At 35.1% G+C, this 19,747-nt stretch overlaps 1 pseudogene; it reads left to right on the top strand.

Annotated features, from left to right (window-relative positions):
- Nucleotides 1–8,862: 8,862 nt before the first annotated feature.
- On the top strand, nt 8,863–9,549 carry LOC122742059 (annotated as a pseudogene).
- Nucleotides 9,550–19,747: the final 10,198 nt, after the last annotated feature.

The following is a 19,747-nucleotide window of genomic DNA, read 5'->3' as shown; positions in this document are numbered from 1 at the left end:
TAACTGTATTGCTCTCTATCTTATTTCCTCCCCTTGATATTCACTCTATTTTTTATCTTCTTTCACCCTATCCCTCATCAAAGGTGTTTTGCTTCTTCCTATGCCCTCTTTCAATCTGCCCTCCCTTCCTTCACCTCTCCCCCACCTTATCCTCTCCCTCTCCCACTTTCCCTCAGGGCAAAATATATTACTATACCCACTTGAGTGTATATGTTATTCCCTCTTTGAGCAAATTTTGATGAGAGTAAGGCTCACTCACTCCCCCAAACCTTCCCCATGTTCTGCATAAGTTTTTTCTTGTTTCTTTTATGTGAGCTACTTTACCACATTCCACCTCTCCCCTTTCCTTCCTTCCAGTGCATTCCTCTTACCCCTTAACTTTATTTAAAAGCTGAGCTCTTCTTTCAACCCAAACAGCAAATGATCCCTGCCACCTATTTAATCCTTCTTTGGATGGAAAATATCTTTACTCTGTTTTTTGTGGGTTTTGCTGCTCCAGAAGTTGTCTTATGGCATTTTTTTGGAGGTATGTGGATGAATTTGTCTGGGAGCATGGAGAGTCAAAGACTTTCTCCACCATCTTGTCTCTTCCAATATAATAGAAGTTTAAAAATGTTTATAAAAGTGATTACTGTGAGAAATTAAAGATAGGGCCTTTAAGAGACAGCTGTAGCTGGAAAGTTATCAGTTGGCTAAAAACATGGTTTCAAAAATACGAGATTTAGATATCTGAACTTGGGTTTAAGATACAGAAATTATTATCTTGAATATAGATGAATTGCATCTAATGCTTTTAAATATTGCCTCAAGGTAAGTCTATGCAACATTCAGCTATAGCTTTGGAATGAAATCCAGAGCTCTTTGATTAATATTAGGAATATAAGGACATAAAGAATAATGGATTTAGGGTATGAAAATGGGATTGAAGTATGCTCTCTGAATATCAGGCTCCTCATTTATAAAATAGAAGTAATAATATATATGCTACTTCAAAGGATTATTGTGAGGAGAATACCTTAAGAATCTTCTAAGTTCTTTATAAATGTGATTTATACGTTATAAGGAAAGAACATGGGTCTTGGAGTGAGGAGACAAGTTCAAATTTTATGCCACTTCCTAGCTGTACATTATGTGCAACTTTCTTAATCCTCTGGGCTTCAGGATTTTCTTTTTATCTGTATAATGGGTCTAATAATGGTAGTTTTACCTATCCCACAGGATAGCTGTAAGTAAAGCACTTTATAAATCTTAAGTGTTACAGAAATATGATCTATATTCAGGGGCATGCTGATAAATGTTATAAAATCAACTCTTGGGGGAGAAAAAGTATGCATGGCACACTTTTAAGCTTAACCCGAATTATTAACATTTTCTCCATCACATCCTAGACAATCAACAGAATAGTGAAACAAGCTCTAATATATAGAGTTTACCAATTTCCAGGGTCCCAAATTTCACACTAAAATTTTAACAATCAGCTATTATCAGCTAGTAGGAGCTGACTTCTGGATGTTAATTGTTATTTTAACCTTGCCTATCCTTCATACATCTGAACTCATTCTGAAATGTTTAAATTGTTTTACATTTAGAAGTTAATTCTGATACTATAAGCAAAGCATTTGTAATCTCATAAGAATGATGGCATGTATGTAATAGGAGAAAATATTACCCCAGATTGAAGATGCTGACAACTTTTTAAAAACCAGTGAAGGAGTGTACAACATTGTTCTATTATTCAAGGTAAACTTAGTTTCAGACTATGTAAAACAATTTTTTTCATGTTTTCTTCATATTAAAAGCTAATTATACTATCAAATATATCCAAAATTTTGAAAATTGCTGTTGCATTTGCTTTATGATTGTGTTCTCAAATGAATTACAATGGCATCAGTTCTAGCCAGATGTTTTCATTAACCAGGTCTTCAAAATGTGGGCCTGCTAAAGTTTCTGAAAAAGAATAATCAAAAAGGATTCATATGAACTTTTACCTCTACTACTAAGGCTCCAATATTATATGTGCAGAATAAAAACAGGAAGTTAGAGCTCTGTTATGATTATAACACCTTGAAAACCATCACTATCTGATATGGGTATCCATGGCCCAGATACCAGGACTACTAGAGCAAATGGCTTGATCCATGAAACTAATCAAATTAGATATCTGGGGGGAAATGCAACCTGATGTCAGTATTGAAGTATGAAGACATACCCATAATGGCCTTTAGGAATATCATATTTTGCCATTTGTGTTATACAATGTGCCCTGTCTTCTTTCAGAGGTTATTATATTTCATTTTTAGGCCTGCTATACTGAGGTGGTGATTAATCATAGCTACCTCCACCTCTCCAATAAGCATGATAAGTTGACTCAGGTCATCCCCCACACTAAAGATATATCCATTATAAAAGAAGGTGGGGTGGAGCAGCTAGGTGGTGCAGTGCATAGAGTACTTGCCCTGGAGTGAAGAGGACCTGAGTTCAAATCTGGCCTCAGACACTTAACACTTACTAGCTGTGTGACCCTAGGTAGGTCACTTAACCCCAATTGCCTCACCCAAAACAAAATAAAACAAACAACAACAAAAAAGAAAAGAAAAGAAGGTGAGATTCCTGGGACACCTAATAATGCATTATGAAATTCCATAAAATGGAGGACAGTGACATATGCAAAAGACTCACAATATTTCTTCCTCAAGATACAATAATCACTTCTCTTCATAGAACAGAGAAACTGTTGATATGGAACAAATATCTTGTTCTGTCTCACATATTTTTGAATAACTCTTAAGACATCTGGTTTTCCTACCTCCAGGCTCATGGGACTATTCACTATACCACATACCTGCCTGCTTCTATACAAAGTAGATGGACAGACACTTCAAAGGAACAAGTACTGTCAGTTGGCAGAGCCAGAAAAAGACCTGATAAAGAAAGTAAGATTTGAGCTGAGTCTAGAAGGAAGACAGGGAAGATACCAGGCAGAGGTACCCGAGGATTTGAATCTAGGTCTTCTGAATCTGACCAAGAGACAAAGGCATTCAAAAATAGAGGTTAATAGTATCAAATATTGAAGTTTAAGGTGCAGGCAATATGATATAGAGGAAACAACAATGGTTTTGGAGTCAGAAGATGTAGGTCTTTTGAATTCTACCTGTAATCTAGCTATATTGCTTTGACAAATCATTCACCTCTCTAAGGCTCAGTTTCATTTTTAATAAAATAAGAGCATTAAGCTAGATAACCAGAGGGTCCTTTGTAGTTCTAATATTAAAAAAATTATGTGATTTTAAAGATTATAACCAAAAAATTCCTTTAAATTGAGCAATGAGATAGTGATTACTTTCTTTCAAGAGAACTTTTAGTAGTAAAAAGAGACCTGGATTTGAAATCCAAAAATCAATTTGAATGATGCCTCTACTTATTGGTCCCTGAATAACCTTTGGTAAGTCACTGACATTCTCTGGATTTCAGTGCTTTTATCCATGAAATAAAAGGGTTGAACTAGATGGTTGATTCCAACTCTGAACCTCTCCCATCAATTGTAAACAAATGATATTTTGAAAAATTTAACTTCAATAAAATACTGAATTATTCTTATGAGAGAATCATTTAAAAAGGATAATAGTCTTTCTAAAAAAGACTCCCCCAAACCAAGCATTTCTGATTAAAAGGCCAGAGTTGGGGGAAAACATTGACCTCCAAATACAAGACTCAGGAGACATAAAAAGGAAAAAAAGAAACAAGAAAGAAAAACTGTAAGAAGTTTAATAAAGGGGCAGCTAGGTGGCGCAGTGGATAGAGAACCGGCCCTGGAGTCAGGAGTACCTGAGTTCAAATCCGGCCTCAGACACTTAATACTTACTAGCTGTGTGACCCTGGGCAAGTCACTTAACCTCAATTGCCTCACTTAAAAAAAAAAGAAGTTTAATAAGGTTAAACTGTTTCTCATTCTATATAAGATAATATTTGTAAGCCAATAACTTTATTTTAAGAGCAAATATTGGGGCAATTTGGAGTCTATGTTAAGAGGAGGTGGTTAGAAGGTAATGTCAAAGGGATGATAATATTGGTAAGTCTTAATAACTTTAAGAATAATTAGAAGGAGTATATGAAGACAGAGGGTGTGGTCATAAGGTGACATTGATGGAATGTCACCTCAAAAAGGGAAGACAGGGAGAAATTAAATGGGGTGAATTGCCCCCACACATACACACACAAAGAAACATAAAAGAACTGTCATAATTGAGGGGAAGATGGGGGACATGGGCAAAGATAAAACCTTAACCTCATCAAAGTTGGCTCAAAGAGGAGGCAGTTAGGTGGTGCAGTAGATAATGCACTGACCCTGGAATCAGAAGGACTTGAGTTAAAATCCTGCCTCAGACACCTGACACTTAATAGCTGTGTGACCGTGGGTAAGTCACTTAATCCTCATTGCCCCACAAAAAAAAAGGAAGAAAGAAAGTTGACTCAAAAAGGGAATAACAAACACACTCAGTTGTATATAGAAATCTATCTTACCCTATAAGGAAGTGTAAAAAGGGACCGTGATAATAGACGGGGAAGGGGGGACTGATACAAGGGAGGGGATATTGGGAAAGTGGTAATCATTAGTAAAACACTTGTGGGGCAGCTAGGTGGCACAGTGGATAGAGTACCAGCCCTGGATTCAGGAGTACCTGAATTCAAATCTGGTTTCAGACTCTTGACACTTATTAGATGTGTGACCCTGGGCAAGTCACTTAACCCCAATTTACTTGCCAAATAAAACAAAAAAAGACAAAACAAACAACAACAACAACAAAACACTTGTGAGAAGGGAGAGGGTGGGGGGTCAGAGGGCAGGGGATAAACAAGTGAAAAATAGCATGGAGAGAAATAGTCATCATAACTACAAAAATGAATGTGATGAACTCACCCATTAAATGGAAGCAGATAGCAGAATGGATTAAAAAACAAAATCATATAATATGTTATTTATAAGAAACATATTTAAAGCAGAGAGATACACACAGGGTACATGCAAGGGGCTGGAACAGAATCAATTATGCTTCAGATGAAGCAAAGAAAGCATGGGTAGCAATTATGATTTCAGACCAAGCAAAAGCAAAAATAGATCTAGTTTAAAAAGATAAAGAAGGAAAATATATCTTGCTGAAAGGTACCATAGACAGTGAAGTAATATCACTACCTAACATATATGCACCAAATGGTATAACATCTAAATTTTTGATGGAGAAGCTGAATGAGTTATAGGAGGAAAAAGATAATAAAACTATCCTACTGGGGAATCTTAACCTTCCTCTCTCAGAACTGGATAAATCTAACCAAAAATAAATAAGAAAGAAATTAAGGAAATGAATTAAATTCTTGAAAAGTTAGATATGATAGATACCTGGAGAAAATGGGAATAGAAAGGAATATACCTTCTAATGAGCAGTACATGGGACCTACACAAAAATTGACCCATGTGTTAGGGCATAAAAACCTTACAACCAGATGCAGAAAAGCATAAATAGTAAACACAGCCTTTTCAGATCATAATGCAATAAAAATTACATCCAATAACAGACAATTGAAAGACAGAATAAAAAGTAATTGTAAATAATCTGATCCTAAAAAACAAGTGGGTCAAAGAACAAATCATAGAAACAATCACTGATTTCAATAAAGAAAATGACAATGATTAGAAAACATATAAAAATTTATGGGATGTAGCCAAAGTAGTTCTTAGGGGAAAATTTATATCCATAACTGCTTATATCAATAAAATAGAGGGAAAAAATGGATCAATGATTTGGGCATGAAACTAAAAAAAAAAACAAAACTAGAAAAAGAACAAATTAAAAATCCCCTCACTAAACACCAAATTGGAAATCCTGAAAATCAAAGGAGAAATTAATAAAATTGAAAGTAAGAAAACCATTGAATTAATAAATAAAACCATAAGATTATTTTATGAAAAAACACAATAAAATAGATAAACCATTGATTAAACCAAATAACTTGTATGAAAATGGAAGGGAATGAACTCACAACCAATGAAGAGGAAATTAAGACAATTATTAGGAACCATTTTACCCAATTATATTCCAATAAATTTGACAATCTCAATGAAATGGATGAATATCTATAAAAATATAAATTACCCAGATCAGCAGAAGAAGAAATAAACTATTTAAATAACTCAATTTTAGAAAAATAAATTGAACAAACCATCAATTAATTTCCTAAGAAAAAATCCACAGGAACAGATGAATTCACAAGTGAATTCTACCAAACATTTAAAGAACAATTAATCTCAATGATATATAAATTATTTGAAAAAATAAGTGAAGAAGTACTATCAAATTTCTTTTCTGAGACAAATATGGTGCTGATACCCAAACCAGGAAGAGCCAAAATAGAGAAATAAAATTATAGACTAATCTCCCTAATGAATATTGATGCAAAATTTTCAATAAAATAGTGGCAAAAGATTATAGAAATATATCACAAGAATCATACACTAATACCAAGTGGGATTTATACCAGGAATGCAAGGCTGATTCAATATTAGGAAAGCTTTCAGCATAATTGACCATATCGTTAACAAGAGCAACAGAAATCATATGATTATCTCAATAGATGCAGAAAAGGCTTTTGACAAAATACAGTACCCATTCCTTTTAAAAATACTAGAGAGCATAGGAATAAAAGGAGCTTACCTTAAAATGATAAGTATTATTTATCTAAAACCATCAGCCAGCATTATTTGTAATGAAAATATCCCAAAAGCCTTCCCAATACTATCAGGGGTGAAGCAATGATGCCCATTATCATCCCTATAATTTAATAGTATTTTAGAAATGTTAGTTATAGCAATAAGAGAAGAAAAAGAAATTAAAGGAATTGGAGTAGGGAACCAGGAAACAAAACTATCACTCTTTGCAGATGTTATTAGACTTAGAAAAACCTAAAGAGGAGCAGCTAGGTGGTGCAGTGGATAAAGTACTGACCCTGGATTCATGAGGACCTGAGTTCAAATCTGGCCTTGGACACTTGACACGTACTAGCTATGTGACCCTGAGCAAGTCACTTAACCCCCATTGCCCTACAAATAAACAAACAAACGAATGAATGAATGAATAAAAAGAAAAACCTAAAGAATCCTACATAAGTTAATTAATTTATTTAGTTCTTTACAAATCAAACTATCAAAAATATTTTATAGAGGTAAAAAAAAATAATGACAAAATTCATCTGGAAAAATAAAAGTTCAAGGACATTAGGGAATCAATGAGAAAAATATGAAAGAAGGTGGTCTAGCAGTACCAGACCTCAAACTGTATTATAAAGTGGTAATTATCAAAACAATCTGGTACTGGCTAAGAAATAAAGAGGTACACATATCAGTGGAATAGAACAGATAGAAATTACACTATAGTAAATTACTATAGTAGTCTAATATGTGATATTTCTAAAGATCCAAGCTTTTGGAACAAAAACTCATTTTTTGACAAAAACTACTGGGAAAATTGTACAACTATGGCAGAAAGTAGGTATAGACCAACATCTCACACCATATGTTAAAATAAGGTCAAAATGGGTACATGATTTACACAAAAAGGATGATATCATAAGCAAATTAAGGGAGTATGGAATCATTTATCTGTCAGATTTATGGGTGGGGGAAGATTTTAGGACCAAAGAAGATATAGTGAATAAAATTAAATGTAAAAAAGACCATTTTGATTATATAAAATTAAAAACCTTTTGCACAAACAAAACTAATGTAGCCAAGATTGCAAGGGGAAGTAGAAAACTGGGAAGGAATTTTTGAAACAATTATCTCCGATAAAGGCCTCGTTTTTCAAATGTATAGAGAACTGCACCAAATTTATAAAAATATAAGTCATTACCCAATTAATAAATGGTCAAAGGATATGAATGGGCAGTTTTCAGAAAGAAATCAAAGCTATCTATAGTAACATGAAAAAATGCTCTAAATCCTTACTTCCTTCTCTCCTTCCATTCTCCCTTCCTTCCTTCTTCCCTTCTTTCCTTCCTTTCTCCTCTCTGTCCATATGGGGAATCATATTCTTACATGTGAGTACTTTGCCCAAAGGAATATAAATTTTGATTGCTGAAATCTCACAAGATATCTTGGGGTATGGGGGATCAATTTTTTCTCTTCTCTATTTATTTATTGTATCATTTAAAAAACTGGGATAATTAACTCTTTTGTCCCATGTGGTTTCATTTCATTTCTTGAAAAAGCCCTAGATAAACAGGCTTTGACAAAGCCCATTGAGATTCAAATGGAGCTAAATGAACAAACCATAAACCCAAACCACTTTGGCTTGCACTTACTGCCCAATAATAAGTCCTACTGTTTGTTTTTTAATGTCTCAGGGTGAGTGTAAATAGGAATTGTTTCTGTTCTGAGCAGAAATTCTGAAGATCTTCCCCTCCCAGTTTGTTGTTTTTTTTTTTTTTGAGTAAGCAAACTAAGCCATTTTTTGACTCATTTCTTTTTTTTTTTTTTTGACTCATTTCTAACCTAGCCTTAAAACACTGAATAGATGTTGCCTCGGACAAACTGAGATCTGGGAAAGACCTTAGCTTAAAAAGACCAATGTCTCCTACAGCTGGGGTCATCTCAGGTCCTCTTGACCTGTGTCTTTCCACTGGACCCAGATGACCCTGGAGAAGAGAGTATGGCTGCAGATTTTGCACAGTTATGCCTCACTTAAATCCAATTCACTTGCAAGTCAATAAATCACCCTCTTGATATCAATGGTCCTTTTCAAGAATGAAGGACAAGTGGCGTGCCCCTGTCCAGGAGCGGAGGAGACCCCGCACAGTGCTGCCAATGCCCCGGCGGAGAAGCTGAGATTACATTGGATTTGAAATACTGAAAGTGGATACAAAAACGCTTCAGCAATGCAGACTATTAAGTGTGTGGTTGTGGGTGATGGTGCCGTTGGTAAGACATGTCTTCTGATTTCATATACAACAAACAAATTCCCATCTGAATATGTACCCACGGTATTTGACAACTATACAGTCACTGTTATGATTGGTGGATAGCCATATACTCTTGGACTGTTTGATACTGCAGGACAGGAAGATTATGACAGATTACGACCCCTCAGTTATCCACAGACAGATGTATTTCTTGTCTGTTTTTCAGTGGTATCCCCATCCTCATTTGAAAATGTGAAAGAAAAGTGGGTACCAGAGATTACTCACCACTGTCCAAAGACTCCTTTTTTGCTTGTTGGGACCCAAATTGATCTCAGAGATGACCTTTCTACTATTGAGAAACTTGCCAAGAACAAACAGAAGCCCATCACTCCAGAGACTGCTGAAAAGCTGGCCCGAGACCTGAAAGCCGTCAAATACGTGGAGTGTTCTGCGCTCACACAGAAAGGCCTAAAGAATGTATTTGACGAGGCGATACTGGCTGCCCTGGAGCCTCCGGAGCCAAAGAAGAGCCTCAGGTGTGTGCTGCTATGAACATCCCTCCAGAGTCCCCTCTGCAAAGCTGGTGTCGGCATCATACTAAAAGCAATGTTTAAATCAAACTAACGAGAAATTAAAATTCGTTTTTGCAATAATGACAAATGCCCTGCACCCACCCCCACACTCGTAGTGTGAGACATGGCCTTTATTAGGCCCCCCCAGTTTCCCTCCCAACTTGGTTTAAATGGTAGTTAATTTTGAGTAATTATGTATTGTCAGAAAACTGATCAGTACTAGTTTTTTATTTTTGTTTACTGTTTCTAATTTTTTTTTTTTGGTTTAAAAAGCAAGGCGTGCTTGTGATGACTCTGTAACAGATTAATTCTAGGCTCGAAATTTTTGAAGCTGCTCCCTGGTGCCAATATGATAGCAAGTAATCTCGGACTTACTAGTTTTTTTCCTTCCATTTTTTTTGGGGGGGGAGGTGGTATTATGGTTTTCTTGGGGGGGGGTTAATCTATTAGCCAGTGGATAGTTTTTGTTTTTGTTTTTGTTTTTTGAGGGGGAATGGTTTGGAGGGGAGGGAAGGGAGTGGCTTCTACTTCCCAGATCTGGTTCTAAAAACAGACATTCCCCTCCTGGTGCTCTTTAGGAAGGAGTATAGGGAATGCTCCCCCTCAATAACTTATACTCCTTTTTGAAAGTTGCCTTTTTGTTCCCCACCCTGAGTAGGTCCAGTGTTGAATGAAACCATCCCAAGTGGGGTGAAGCATGTATTGCCCCTTCTCCCTCCCCCTATAGTGGGTTGCACTGTATTCTTGACTACGACACTGAAGAGATTTGCCAGTTGCTGCTTTTAAGGTTAAGGTTCAAACTTTGTTCATCAATAAGTGAAGAAAAGCCTGTACCTTTGGAACCACACCAGATGGATTTAGATTAGAATTTTTAAAAGAAACTCTTATTTAGTTTTCCTGCCACTCCTGGTCTAATCTACTGAGCCAAGGTGTGCATTTTATTATGGTTCATAAAACACAGCTGATGAACCTGGTGTGTTGAGAAGTAAGGTTAATAAGAGTGGTGCTGGCAGACAAAGGTCCACAAAATGATTCTGATCATTTTCAAGAGAGCCTGGGATGGACAACCAACTTCATTAAGAAGTTTGTTTTGAGAGGGAGACATGATACCATAGGAACCAGTCTGTGTTTTGCATATGAGAAACCCCAGAACCAGAAAGAAGATGGGGCTCTAATATAATAAAAATCATGAGAAGAAGTCTTATGGATGACTCCAGTGTTAATAGCGATTTTATCAGAAAACTTGGTTTGCAGTTCCCAGTTTTTTAAATATCTAGTGAATCTCATTCATCTTCCCAAAATCCTAATTCTTGTAGATTCATTAGTGTTGAACCAATGCTTTTCTCATGTCTCAATTCTTTGTATATGCATTCTTTTCAGATGTATTAAACAAAAAAAATACTTTCACACACACAAAAAAAAGAATGAAGGACAAACAACAATTTTGGAGGAAACTGAACCCAAAACCTTCAGTGAAAAAGAGGATTCCATAGATTCCCTAGAGATAATGGAAATATATAAAGAAATGTGAGAATGGATTTAAAAAGAGAAATAATACTTTTGAAGTATGATATGAGGATGGAAACTGGTTAAAAAATCAAAGATCTCAATGGAGAATTGACAAAGACAAACAATGGAATAGATAATTTAAAACATGATAGAGAAACTCTTTTGAAAGAGAGGCATTAATAAAATGAATGACAGGGTAGAAATTGAAAAATACAAAAATTCAGGAAATATGGAAGAAGAAAAGTAAGTGAAAACAATTTGAAAGGACATATGAAGTACTCCCTAAAAAATAAAAAGAAAAGAAATCCTTAATAGCATACTCTAAGAAATCATGAAGGGGCAGTTAGGTGGTGCAGTGGATAAAGGACCAACCCTGAATTCAGGAGGACCTGAGTTCAAATCCAGCTTCAGACACTTGACACTTACTACCTGTGTGACCCTGGATGAGTCACTTAACCCCCCATTGCCCTGCAAAAAAAAGGAAAGAAAGAAATCATGAAGAAAAATGTATCCAGAATTATCAAAAGATATCAAGTTCGTGTTGAGACACCTAGTTTCCAATAGAAAGAAACTATAAATTTAAATCACCAAGATATATTTCTGTCAATTTTCAGTTATAGAACACCAACCAAAAAAATATTATAGTCCGCAAGGGGGAAAATGACCTTAAATAGCAAGGGGGAAAAGTCAGAATCAGAAAAAGTTATTAAGTAGGGACAAGAATCCAATTTTTTAAAACAAATGAGTAAAGTATTCTGAGAAGCACAGATACTTGGCTGGCAAACAAAAATAACATATCCTATAAAGGGAATCTAGTTATTTCAATGCTGCCATAATAATAAGATCATGAAACAAAATCTAAGGTGTAATTACTGCCAAAGATGAAGCAAAACTATTTCTATTTGCAAATGGCATGATCGTATACTTTTAAAACTCCAGAGAGTAAGCAAAATTAAAGTAAAATAATTGAGATAATTAAGAGCTACAGTATAGATAGCAAAGTTGTAAGTTAGAAATAAAAACCTCAAAAATATTTAGAGTTTGTATGCAATATCAAAAGTAATGAAGAAAAAAGAATAAGAAAAATTCCATAAAATATTTGATCATTGTGCTACCCAGACTCCTAAAAGATTTATATAAATAAAGGGAGCATAACAAGTGTAGAGCTTAAACTGTAGTGTTAAGCAATAGCTATGAAGACTCTTTGATACTACATAGAAAACAGATGTAGGCAAATAGGGAAAAGAGGATAAGCAAGAGATATATTCAATGAAAAACAGTAGTACAGTCATTGATAAACCCCAAAATATTGTATAGCACAGGAAACATCTCTATGCTCCTCTAACTTTAAAATCTGTTGTGTGAACTAGAAAGCAAGTTGGTAGCAATTAAGTTTAGACTAAGCTATTACACTGAATACCATGCCATGAATATAGCAAAATAATAACTAATAATTATAGCAATAATTTAGGTCTTTAAAGTTTACAAAGCATTTTAAAAACACTATCTCATTTCATCCTCACAAAAATCCTGGGAGGTAGGTGTTATTGCTATCTTCATTTTTTTCAGATGAATAAACTGAGGAAGATAGAAATTAATTGATTTGCATAGGGTCATACTACCAGTAAGTGTCAGAACCTGGATTTGAACTCAGTTCTTTGTGATTCTACATCAAGTGCTCTAATATTAAAAAATGTCATTTTTAAAAGCAAGAATGAAATCAGGAGGGGGCAGAGACAGGATAGCGGAGAGTAGCCAGCAAATCGCCTGAGCTCTCCTTCTGTTCCCTCAAAAAGAACATTAAATCAAACCTCTAAATGGATTCTGAAACTACAGAACCTGAAAAGAGACAGAGAGACACAGTCTTCCAACCAGAGATAATTTAGAGCACTTCAGAAAAGGTCGGTCTCACTCAAGCAAAAGGGAGGCTCAGCTCACTGCAGTGCAGCATGCGGGAGAGGGTGGGGCAAGTCAGCAGGAAGCTGTGGGACACAGCCGAGAAATTGAGGCCCTTGGATCCTAGCACAACAAGATGGTGACACAGCAGAACAGTGGCAAAACCCACCTTCACCAGCCAAGAGGGCAGGTTGCCAGCTGGAGGGATACGCACAGGACAGGCGCCAGAAGGCCTACTGATCCCAGTGCGCTCAGACGGGAAGCCCAGGGTGGTGAAAAATCTACAAGTCATAGAGGCCTCAGTGTAGAGAGCCAGTGACACAAGCCCTATATCCCAGCACAAGAAGCTTGAAACAGGGACTCTGGTGCCCCTAGAGGAGACCTCAACTTTAAAAAAAAAATAAAATAAGTTGTATTATGAGCAAAAAACAAAAAAGAATTCTCACCATTGAGAGCTTCTGTATCAAGAGGGAAGAGGCAAACACAAACTCAGATGAGGACAATACTCCCAAATTACCTACATGTGAAGCCTCAAGAGGGAAGATGAATTGGTCTCATGAACAAAAAGCCTTCTGGGAGGAGCTCAAAAAGGATTTTAAAAATCAATTGAGAGAAATAAAAGCAACACAAGAAAATTATTTTTAAAAAAATCAGCAGGGGCAGCTAGGTGGCACAGTGGATAGAGCACTGGCCTTGGATTCAGGAGGACCTGAGTTCAAATTCGGCTTCAGACACATAACAATTACTAGCTGTGTGACCCTAGGCAAGTCACTTAACCCCAATTGCCTCATCAAAACCAAAACCAAACCAAAACAAAAAAGAATCAGCAGCTTGGAAAAGGAAGCACAAAGATTGACTGAAGAAAACAATTCCTTAAAAAATTCATCTGGCCAAAAGGAAACAAAGGTGTATAATCTCACTGAAGAAAACAATGCCTTAAAAAATTCATTTGGTCAAATGGAAAAAAAGGTGCACAATCTCATTGAAGAAAACAATGCCTTAAAAATTAAAATTGGACTGTTGGAAGATAAGGAATCCATGAGAGAACAGGAATCAGTCAAGCAGAATCAAAAGAATGAAAAAATAGAAGAAAATGTGAAATACCCCATTGGAAAGACAACTGATCTGGAAAACAGATCATCAAGGAGAGACAATTTGAGAATCATTGGGCTGCCTAAAAGCCATAATGAGAAAAAGAGTCTAGATACCATATTCCAGGAAATTATTAAGGAGAACTGCCCTGATATTATAGAATCAGAGGATAAAATTGTCATTGAAAGAATCCACCAAACACCTCCTGAAAGAGACCCCAAGTAATATTGAGGCCAAATTCCAGAATTATCAGGTGAAGGAAAAATACTCCAAGCAGCCAGAAAGAAACAATTTAAATATCACGGAGCCACACTCAGGATTGCAAAGGACCTGGCAATTTCAACATTAAAGAATCACGGGGCTTGGAATATAATATTCTGGAAGGCAAAGGAGCTTGGATTGCAGCCAAGAATCTATTACCTAGCAAAACTGATCATTGTCTTTCAGGGGAAAAGATGGACATTCAATGAAATAGGGGACTTTCAAGGTTTCCTCAGATCTAAATAATTGGAAAGATATCAATTGTTCATGGATAGGCAGAGCTAATAGAGTAAAAATGACAATTCTACCTAAATTAATTTACCTATTCAGCACCATACCAATCAGACTACATAAAAATTATTTTATAGAGCTAGAAAAAATAATAACAAAATTAATCTGGAAAAACAAAAAGTCAAGAATATCAAGGGAAATAATAAAAAAAAATTCACAGGAAGGTGGGTTAGCTGTGCAAAATCTGGAGCTTTAGTATAAAGAGGCAGTCATCAAAATTATCTGGTACTGGCTAAGAAATAGAGTGGAGGATCAATGGAATAGGCTAGGCACAAGAGACACAGTAGCAAATGACATTAGTAATTCAGTGTTTGATAAACCCAGAGACTAGCTTCTGGGATAGGAATTCAGTATTTGACAAAAACTGCTGGGAACACTGGAAGATCGTATGGCAGAAATTAGGCATAGACCAACAATTTTTACAGGCAGTACTTCTGATAAAGGTTTCATTTCTAAATTATATAGGGAACTAAATCAGATTTATAAGAATCCAAGTTATTCCCCAATTGAGAAATAGTAAAAGGATATGAACAGGCAGTTTTCTGTTGAAGAAATCAAAGCTATCTATTCCCATATGAAAAAATTTCTAAATCACTATTGATTAGAGAGATGCAAATTAAAACAACTCTGAGATACCACCTGACACCTATCAGATTGGCTAATATGACAAAAAAGTAAAATAATGAATGTTGGAGAAACTGTGGGAAAATTGGAACACTAATGCATTGTTGGTGGAGCTGTGAACTGATCTAACCATTCTGGAGAGAAATCTGGAATTATGCCCAAAGGGCTATAAAGCTATGCATACCCTTTGACCCAGCAATACCACTTTTGGCTCTTTTCCCCAAAGAGATCACAGAAAAGGGAAAAGGACCCACATGTACAAAAGTATTTATAGCTGCTCTTTTTGTGATGGCAAAGAATTGGAAATTGAGGGGTTGCCCATCAATTGGGGAATGGCTGGACAAATTGTGGCATATTAATACAATGGAATACTATTGTGCTGTAAGAAACAATGAGCAGGAAGAGTTCAGAGAAACCTGGAGGGACTTGCATGAACTGATGATGAGTGAGATGAGCAGAACCAGAAGAACATTGTACACAGTATCATCAACATTGTGTGTTGATCTACTGTGATGGATTAGCTTCTCATCAATGCAATGGTACAGAAGACTTTCAGGGGACCCATGATGGAAAGGGATCTCCAAATCCAAAAAAAAAAAGAACTGTGGAGTAGAGATGCTGATTGAACCATACTACCTCTTTTGCTTTTGGTGCTGTTGTTTTTCTATTTTGAGGTTTTTCCTCATTGCTCTGTTTCTTCTCTTATAACATGGCTAATGTAGAAATATGTTTAATGTTATTATGTACACACACACACACACACACACACACACACACACACACACATATATATATATGACCTATATCAGATTACCTGTTGTCTATGGGAGGGGGGAAGGAGGGAAGGGAGGGAGAAAAATCTGAAATTGGAAAGCTTGTATAAACAAATGTTGAGAACTATTTTTACGTGTAACTGAAAAAAATAAAATACTTTTATCAGAAAAAAAATGAAATCAGATTCATGACAAGTAAATGGCTGGGGAAGAATTTTTAAGGAAACGGGGAAAGTTCACAAAATATAAAATAGATGATTTTTGCTACTTAAAATTTAAAAGCTTTTACACAAATAAAATCAATGAAATAGAATTTGAAAAACCTTTCCAGTACATTTCTTAGATAAAACATCTGATATGAAAGATAAGCAACCAATTATGTGAGAATAAAAACCATTCCCCCAAAAAATAATTGATCAAAGGCGATGAAAAAATTCATTTTCAAATAAGAAAATATAGGCTATCAACAATATGAAAAATGCTCCTAATAAATAAAAGTAAGCAAAACAAATTTGAAGAACTCTGAAGATCCATCCATCTCACACCCATCAGATTGGCACAGATGAAGATTCAAATGGTAATAGTAAAATAGTGATGGAAAAATTAACACAGTAATAAACAATTTGGAACTATGTCATTAAACTGTACACATCTTTTGATGCATTAATACTATTCTTGGGCACAAATGCAGTCAAAGGAAAAGAGAAATTACCCAGATACACAAATATCTACAAAAGCATTTGTTGTAGCAAAGAAGTAGATGGAATGACTAAACAAACCATGGCATATAGATGTAATGGAATATTGTATCACATTTTTTAAAAAAATGATAACAATGGGGCAGTTAGATGGCACAGTGGATAAAGCACCAGTTCTGGATTCAGGAGGACCTGAGTTCAAATCTGCCCTCAGAAACTTGACACTTACTAGCTGTGTGACCCTGGGCAAGTTACTTAACCCTCATTGCCCCACAAAAATAAAATGGTAACAATTACAATCAGAGAAAACTGGAAGACTTGTATAAACTGATGCGGAAGAAAATGAAGAGAAAAAATATGCAAAATGACCAAAATAATCTGGCACAAGAAAATTTTCTCAAGATCAAGGAGAAAAGGGATACTCAAAAATTACTGTGATATAAGAACAAAAGACATCTTAAAACTATTTTACTCTAGTGGTACAAAGGTGTGAAAGCAATAATATTTCACATACACAGAAAATAAAATGGTTAATATTTAGCAATTTTTCCATTTATGAAGGAAATGCCATTTCTTGGCCATATATGCTTCAGGCAAGGCACACAATTAAACTGTTCAAGATATCAATCTACATCAGTATATGTTACTCTTTTGTATTAAATATTAGGCTCCAGACAGTCATTCAGATGTCCAAGCTAGGTAACAATGTAGTCATTCCTCCCCACCCCTTACATATGGCCTTCCATTTTTTCTTTTAAGAAGGAAAGAAGATATTTTCTCCAACAATAAATCGGTCCTTAGGATAAAAAGGAGGTAAGAATAATCTATCTCCCATTGAAGGTGCATATTTGAACCATTTTTCTGTGTGCCACAACAGAAATTGATACTGCATCCAAGGTCTAAGGTCCCTTTTCCTATTAGTATCATCATAGTTCAATACGTCATTTTCTGAATGAAGATGCCTCTGAATTCCATTCTAATTCTTGTCATCTCAAATCTAGTTTGATAACTATGTCCCTTTTCTTTTTTTTGCAAGGAATTTCTGAACTCCATTTCTTCACTCAACTTCATCAATTCATGTTATTTAATTTCTACTGAAAACATTTTTCTTCATTCCCCTGAACCTCTTAATTCCTTTCCCCCTCTCCTATTATCCATTATTTAGTTCCATAATTGAATTATTTACAGTAATCCTGTAAAGTGCTTGAATAGATTTTGTATGAAAGATAATATACAAAATAAAATTGTACTGAATTTTATATGATATTGCTCAGTGCATAGTCATTTCATTCTGGATTCCTTCCAAGATTTCTTACATTTTGTATATAGCTTGTCTAAAAAGAACATGGTGATATTAATGTCTATTTCACATAATATTGTTTAGCTAAGATTAAATAAGTGTTTGTAGAGTAGAAAGGGATGTTTTGTTGGCATGATGTTACCATGTATGTAAAAAAATGGCAATTACCACAATTTCTGAGAATCTCTTCAGAGTTTACCATAAGCGTAACAAAATATTTAAGGAAGTATTCTCATCAAACTTACATTAATTAAGGCTTAAGAAAGAGACAGGATTTGGGCACACCAGTTATGAGAATGCTTCCATATAACTTAATAATCATCCAGTCTGACCAATACAGACCTTATTATATCTGGCTTAGATTTGTTGAACATATTTCTACTATTTTCCATTTCCTTTCCCTTTGCTAGATAGCCAATGAATACCTAAGAGAATTTAGTAGAAATGTGTAAAAGGTTTACATTTTCATGTTCAAGAACATATTATGTTGACAATTAAAAATGGAGTGAAAGGAATGAAAGTGCAAGGAAGCTCCCTTAAAACTCATAATTCCAATAACTATGAGTATTGTTGTTGTTTGAGCTAAGCATAAGTACTGTCTACTAGATGGTCCACCAACATATGTTCAGTTGATCCTTTTTTTCTGTACATCTTCTATTACAAAATCTTTTGTCTAAGAAATGTGATGACCAGAGTGGATCAAATTCTGATCATGACTGAAAATACCTTGGGATATTGTATAAACAGCTTTTAAAATATTTTCCTAGAAATTTAGCAGTGAAGTGATAAATTAACTAGGTCTTATTTACATTGTTAAAGTATAACAGTTCTTAAATATTTGAATAACTAAATAATGATATGGTTTTGCCATATGTTTCTATTTAATAAAGCCTTGTATTGATACTTAAATGCTTCATTAAGTCATAAGCTGCCAAAATAAGTAGTTTGTCTCTTGTCACAAATGTGACATGGTTTAACAAAAAAAAAATCTTGTCATATTAAAAATTGAAAATGCCTTTATTATGCACGTATTATAAGCAACATCTCTTTTAATGGTTCAGGTTTAGATATGCTGCTTCTAAGGAAGCTGACAGTGTATTTGGGGATTTTTTTGTACATAATTTTCTTGTCAGTTAAAGGTTGTGCATATGTTTTATAACTATCATTTAATCATAAAATAAACAAAATTTGCATGCAATCTTCATACCTTTTAGAAATGACACCTTTATTATTAATGGAAGGGGGAGGGAAGTTAGAAACTGTCCTACTCCAAGTTAAAAACATCAAGAAGAAAACTGTAATTTCACCAAGAGATCCTATTTCTTATGGTAGCATGTTAGCTTGAGATTTCCTCTGAGCTCACATAGTAAGAAAGAAATAGAATTGTTTGGAACAATAGCATCAAGTTTTCCCTTTCCACTTTCAGCTGAATTATTTGACCCAAGGCAGGTTTCATAAGATACACACTCTGTTTTTCTTTATATAGTAGAGTAAGCCTGTTACAACTTGAAGGTTCTTTGAGCTTAATGAAAGCTTCTAGATTTCTGTTTTTGTTTTCCAGGAGGTCAGATGGAATTGGAGACGATGAATAAAAACAAGCCAGTTTTTCAAGGCCTCGTCACTAAAGATGGCTTCTTCTATAAGAAGCTAAAGGGCAATCAGTCTTAAGTGACAATTGCCAGAATGGTATGTGTTGCATGAAATGAATTTGCAAAGGAATGGAAGGAGGTGCAGCAAAAACCTTAATATTTTTATTTTTTTACTTCAATAAATATCTCAACT

The sequence above is a fragment of the Dromiciops gliroides genome, chromosome 2 (assembly GCF_019393635.1).
Source record: "Dromiciops gliroides isolate mDroGli1 chromosome 2, mDroGli1.pri, whole genome shotgun sequence".
Classification (NCBI taxonomy): domain Eukaryota; kingdom Metazoa; phylum Chordata; class Mammalia; order Microbiotheria; family Microbiotheriidae; genus Dromiciops; species Dromiciops gliroides.
The sequence above is the reverse complement of the archived record's forward strand: the minus strand, read 5'-3'. Positions and strand labels throughout refer to the sequence as shown.